The sequence below is a fragment of the Ovis aries genome, chromosome 3, assembly GCF_016772045.2.
Source record: "Ovis aries strain OAR_USU_Benz2616 breed Rambouillet chromosome 3, ARS-UI_Ramb_v3.0, whole genome shotgun sequence".
Classification (NCBI taxonomy): domain Eukaryota; kingdom Metazoa; phylum Chordata; class Mammalia; order Artiodactyla; family Bovidae; genus Ovis; species Ovis aries.
This window is the reverse complement of record NC_056056.1, coordinates 223,144,059-223,150,401: the sequence shown is the minus strand read 5'-3', so window position 1 is coordinate 223,150,401 and position 6,343 is coordinate 223,144,059. Positions and strand designations below refer to the sequence as shown.

Below are 6,343 nucleotides of genomic sequence, written 5' to 3'. Positions count from 1 at the left end.
AGCCCACCAGCCTGACTTGACCCCCGCCCCCCAGCCCACTGGCCGCCCTTAAACCTCCCCTCCTCCCTGGTGATCATGGGTGGGTCACAGCTGAGGGGTTGAACCGCCCAGCCACATACCCCGAGGCAGCCCTACTGGCGATCCCATCACTGAGTAATTAGCTCTCTGAGTCATGCTCCTGAGTCAATACATCCTCCGCTGGCTTTTCACACAGAAACATTCATTTATTGTATTTTTTTAAAAATAAGTCATGCGCTGAGCCAAATATGAATTGTCACCAACTTCCACCAGGCCAGTGATGTAATTCACAGACATTCAAACACCCTGAAGTGAGTAGCCCTTTAAGAAAGAGCCTAAATTACTATTTTATTGTCCTCTGAGTCTGTTATACTTTATAATTTCACAACATTTCAGTCGCTGGGTAGTTAGAAAACGTGCGTTAGGTCTCTGGCCCCCCGTGGCTGGTCCTGCGGCCTCTGGGCAGAAGACAGGTGTCACCACACCGGTGCCAGCCTTGGGTTCCAGAACAGCATGGCCCTGGCACAGACCCGGAGCCAGGGAAAAAGACTGGCAGTCTGCTCTTGACCTCCTTGACCCTCCTTCCTCTGTCAGGATCTGGAGCATCAGACCTGCCAGTCCTCGAACTGCTCACCCGGAAGGATGCTTGGCCAGGCTCCCCGGAGGAGGGAAGGAAGCCCCGAGCAGGTAGGCCCTGGGGCCCAGTCAGTGCAGCCCCGCCCAGCACTGACGCTGGCCAGAGCTCTGGGAGGTGCAGGAAGAGGGGGCAGGCCCCCTGGCCCCCTACTTCCCTCTCTGGGTGTCACTTGGTTTGACGGCCAGGCTGGAGTGAACTTGGCGTGGTGTCCCATCCGGGGAAGGAACCTTGGGAAGAAGCCTGGCGCGCGAGGATTCAGGTCACTGGAAAGGCCAACGCTAGCGGCCTGAACCAAAGGATGAGGTGGGCAGGGGCGCCTGCCACCGTGGAGCCCAGCCTGGAATACAGGCCTGGCCTAGGGGCTCGGAGGACTCGCAGGTCTCCAGCAAAGGGTCCTCGCCTGCTCTTAGCTGAAGCCTCTAGAAGAGGGGGCCAGGCACAGGCCGCAGGGAGGGGAAAGACCAGGGCCGCTTCCCCACAGAGCAGGATGGGGGCGGGGCAGCCGGGCGGAGCTGTCGCCGTGACCAGTTCCGCAGATCCGCGTCGTTCCTGCAGCAGGCAGCCCCCCAGGTAGACACCGAGCCCCCAGGCGGCGCCCCTCCCGCCCCAGGAAGGCAGATGGAGTGGTCACCTTCTCGTGTTCGGCAGGTATTTATGGTTTGTTAACGTTCTGGCGACAACCGTCTCTGATGAAGCCGCCGGCTTGTATAAATTAATGACCTCAGAGGGCTGAGCAGAGCATCTCTGTCGTGCTGGAAATACCGCAGGCCAGCAAAACGGCCGCACTGAACCCCGGCGGGAGGAACGGTCCACCGCAGTGGGGTCCGCAGGGGCTCCGGGACCCCGGGCAGCCCATGCAGAGACCCCACCGGAATCTTCGATGGAAAGAGTCCTCTTGACTTGGGGGAGAAGCAGGACGGGTCTGATGCAGGAGCAGGAAGCCCAGCCCAGCAGATACTCTGCACACCCCCACGGGCCCCGCCACGCCCCCGGCTCAGGCACCGCCCCCGCGCGGCTCCACCACGCCCCTGGCCCCGCCCAGCCCTCTAAGCGCGGAGGTTCTAGTCCCTTCCGGCTTCCCTCCTTCCAGGAATCTAACCGTCACCCGGGGCTCTGAAGACCATGGATGCAGGGGGGCCTCTGTGCATCTCCCCTCGGACTCCAGTCCCTTCATCCACTGGCTTCTGTCACCCTCACCCGAAAGGCATCTCCCAGGTCACGTGTCCAGGACCCAACCCCGATGGACCCCGCCTGAGAGCAGCCCCCCCAAGACACCCTCCCCTCAGGTCAAGTGGGGCGGCCCCTTGCACGCGCCAGGAGGGCCGAGGCGCTCCCCTGTGCCACTGCCGCTGCAGGACGAGCGGTGTTCGAGGCCCCCCAGGGCTGGTCCCCACCTTCTTCCAGCCTGTCCTGCTCCTCCCTACCCACCCCCACCCCCCGCTCCGCCCTAGGCTGGACCTCTGGTCGGCCCCTCCCCTCACGTTTGTCCGTGCTCTTCTCTCTCCCCATAATGCCCTATTCTATCCAACAAGCTCCTGTTCATCCTTCAGGGCCCTGCCGTAAGGTCCCATTCTCTGCAAAGAGGCCCCTGACCCTGGATGAGCCCCCAGGGCGCCCATGTCAGCTTGTCAGATGAGCCCCTCTGTCAGCTCCACTCACGCCTGGGGGCTGAGAGCAGACAGAGACCCAGTGCGACAAGTCCCCGGGCCCCTCAGGCCTCAGCTCAGAGCTTGAGGCAGGGTGTGCATGAGCCAAGAGGACCAGAAGGAGCTAGAACCCGGGGACCCGGGGTGAAGGGGGCGGGCTGTGCGGACTGCACCCAGTCACCGAGCCTTTGGTCAGAAGGCAAGGAAGATGCCCACCGCCCTCCCACAGGGCCCAGGGCGCCCCGAGGGCAGAAGGGTGGGGGGTAGGAGGGCGCATCCTCACCCTTCCAGGGTAATTATTACCCTGGGATCTTGAACCGCACGTCTTTCTTAGGTTTCCAAATAAATTACTGCATTATGACACTTTAAGTTGACAAGTAAATCTTATTATAAGATGTAACGACACCATAAAAGACATCTTTCTCATTCCTCTAGTCCTCATCCCGCTGACACTTCATTACAGCTCCCGCGACGCGGAGAGCTAACACATTAATTTGGCAAATCAATGGAAATCTTTCACGAGCACAGTTTCCCAGCTCTGGCCCGGCAGCCCCGGGGAGCACGCAGGGCAGGGACCCTCAGCCTGGGGTGGGGGTCCAACTCAGGGGGCCAGGGACTTGGCTTCTCCAGTAGCTGGGACCCTCTGCGTGAAAACCCACAGGTGGGGAGGAGAGCCCGCCCACTCCCAGGCCCAGGCCACATCCCCCTGGTCACTCCCACCCACCACCCCAGGCGCCTTCCACCACCACTAATGCTGGGAGTAAGTCACCAGCCCCCTCCCCCACCATCCTCAGTTTCTGTCTGTAACAGGGGCAGAGGGGTTGGCATAAGGGAGCCAAGCTACCACTCCCCTGCCTGCCCTGGGGCCACGGAAACATGAGCCAGAGGACGCTGGCCTGCTGGTCCCAAGGACCCTGCCTGGATAAACAGAAGTGACCAGGGAGGCCCAGACAGGCGTGGCCAGGACACTCTGCCAGGACCCCAGAGGGTGAGGCTCAGGGACACTGGGGAGCCCGTCCCTCCCCAGCTCCTGGGACTCGCCCCACCTCCCCGCTTCCTCTGCTTCCCAGGTCCCTACTGGCCTCCACCACCTTCATCGTGGAAAAGCACGTGTGGACCCAGAAATGTCAAGCCCAGAGCACATGGGGGCCCTTCTCATCCGCCGCCGGACACACCCATCCTGGGCCAACAGGGCAGCCCTCCTCTCGCTGCCCCCCATCCTCTGAAACCGGGAATGGACGTGGTTCCTGCATCTTCAAACCTGCCTCTAATTTGGAAGTTTTGCTGTTTAGAACATCTCAAACGGAAGTTGTGGTTTTTGAGGCTGATCATTTTCCCCTTATTCCCCCGAGCATTAGCAAAATGCCAGACATTTCTAAGCAAATTCTTTGGAATAAAAGCAGGAAATGGTCTTCAGAATTGCGAGGAGAGAACAGGGAATGAGGCCAGAGATGGGCAGGTGTGCCCGCCACGCCACGTCACACCCACCGCCACGCCACCCCCACCACACTGGGCCCCACCGCCACGCCCACCACACCACGCCCGTCACCGTGCCACGCCCACCGCCACGCCACGCCCCCGCTGCCTCCTTGCACAGCCCCTAGATGAAGCTCACGTCCCCTTGAAGTGACCGGAGCACGCCTGGGCACCATCCTGGCTCCCTGTGGCCGGGAGCATGGGACCCCGGGAGAGTTGCAGGAAGCCCTGACGGCTGGGGCTTGGGGCCGGGTCGGGGGCCTCCTGTGGTGGCGGAAGGCTCCGCTCCTGCCGCTTCTTCCAGCTGACACCGGGGCTCCGTCCTAGGAGGCCGTCTGGGCCTGGGGCCGCTCCTTGCCAGGAGAAGGGCACAGATGTGGCGGGTCCTCCGCTATCACCTGAGGCCAGTGTGGGGGCCAGTGCCAGGTGGGACGTCTGGAGGGGGAAGAGGGGTCCCCAGGGATGGGGATGGAGGTGTGCACAGAGGCCTTGACAGTGGATCTTAAAGACAGAAGGATTTCTCATCCAGAGAAGGACCTTCTGCACAGAGGGAGGGTCCCAGCGAAGGCAGAAGATGCCAGGCCAAGCTGGGGCCAGGAGAGGAGCTTCAGGCGGGCTCCCCATGCAGGGAGAGCATGGGGGTCACCAGCCCTGAGACCCAGAAGGCGTTGTTCTGAAGGAAGCAGAGCAACCACAGTCAAGGGTCCCAGAAAGCCTTGGCCCAGGGCCCCAGGGTCCTCACAGAAGCCGGGCCTCCTACCCCGGAGCTTGGGGTGCTGCCCTCTGTGGTCGGCCCTGTGGGCACGTGCCTGGCAGGGACTCAGGCTCCCCCAGCCCTGTCCACGGCTGTCCCCCTCCACCCCCCGCTTCTGCCTACTGCTTCTCTGCAGAGCTCACAGGGTCATCTTTGGGCTCACAAAATTAAATATCTGAAAGATGTTAAGAACTTATCTTGGTTTCTATGGCAACAGGAGAATAATTCACATTTCCCAGGCAAACTGAAGGAGAACAGATTTTTCTTTGCATTGTGGGTGGCCAATTATTTTTAATAGCCGGGTCAGGGCGGCTGTCCCTGGGTCCCTATCCCCATTAGCATCCCCAGACAGCGGCACAGGCCGGGTGAGGACAGTGGCCCAAGAAAGGTAATCAAGACACTCCAGCCTGCGGAGCGGGGCAGGGACCAGCTTCCCACCCCTTGTCACCCGGGAGACCAAGGCCAGGCTGTGGCCATCTCTGCCTTGCAGCCTTGGCCCCACAGGGATGGCCAAGGAGGGTTACTGCTGGGAGGAGTGGGCTTGCGGGGGGGGTCTCCCGGGGCTCAGGCGTCTCCATCCTTACTCGCTGAGCTAGGACAGCCTTTCTGCGCTCTGACCCTCAGGTGCCAGCCTGCAGAGTGGACTCCTAGTCCCTGCCAGTGGGGCCGCTGTGTGGCTGGCTGGGGTCCAGGCCCAGGGCCCGCAGGCTGTGTCGCTTCTGTTGCTTAGTCGCTAGGTTGCGTCTGACCCTTTGCGACCCCATGGACTGCAGCACATCCACCTTCCCCGTCCTTCACCGCCTCCCGGAGCTCGCTCAGACGCACGCGCATCGGGTCGGTGATGCCGTCCAACCCTCTCATCCTCTGTCTCCCCTTCTCCTGCCCTCAGTCTTTCCCAGCATCAGGGTCCTTTCAAATGAGTCAGTTCTTCGCATCAGGAGGCCAAAGGATTGGCGGTTCAGCCTCAGCATCAGTGCTTCCGAAGAATATTCAGGGTTGGTTTCCTTTAGGACGGACTGGTTTCATCTCCTTGCAGTCCAAGAGTCTTCTTCAGCCCCACAGTTCAAAAGCACAGGTTACAGGGCCCTGGCAAGTCCCATGGCCTCTCCAGAGGCCCCAAACGTTGTCATTCATCCACTCCTGAAATATCAAAGGCCAACCAGAGGCCTGGTGGGGACCGCCCAGCGCTCCTGAACGAGTGATCGTGGAGGAGGTGTAGCCAAGGTTCTGGAGGAACAACGCAGTGGGTGGGGAGAGGGGGGCGACCGGGCCCAGGCCCTGGCTCTCTTGACCATAGGAACCACAACCCCAGCCACCCTCCACGGTGCTGCCCCCAGCTAGTGTCCGCCCCGTATCAGAGACAGACAGGCGCGCCCGCAGGCCTGGGCGCTGCTGGGGCGGCCACTGTCCTCCCCACTGACTTGCTGCATCCACCCCCTCCATGCCTTGGAGCCAGGAGGCCCACCCCCACCTCCCCGGTCTTTTTGGTTCTGTGCGTCTGGTGCGTCTCAGCTTCAAGTCCCCGTCCGTTGCTGATGTTTTTCCGTCAGTCTGAGCTCGTCTCCCCTGGAAACCTCTCTCCTCCCCCTCCCTCCATCCTGTCTTTCCGGGCTCCTGATTTCTGAGCAGGTGGAGGTCTGCAGAGCCATTCCCCCACCCCCATCCAAGAGGAGGCAGTGAGACCCTCTCCCTTTCTGTTTATTTTTAAGATAAATCTACCCCCAGTTTGGGTCACTGAACACTAAGGCCCTGATCACAGGCTGTAATTAACCCGGACACTCTGAGGTCCACATTTTCTTCCATGACACCCGA

General features: G+C 61.2%; 1 long non-coding RNA gene across 1 annotated transcript; it reads left to right on the top strand.

Moving 5' to 3' along the window:
* Window positions 1-775: 775 nt before the first annotated feature.
* On the top strand, window positions 776-3,720 carry LOC121819249 (uncharacterized). Its single transcript, XR_006059511.1, has 2 exons — window positions 776-1,303; window positions 3,372-3,720. It is a non-coding gene; the product is annotated as an uncharacterized LOC121819249 (long non-coding RNA).
* The last annotated feature ends 2,623 nt before the right edge of the window (window positions 3,721-6,343 follow it).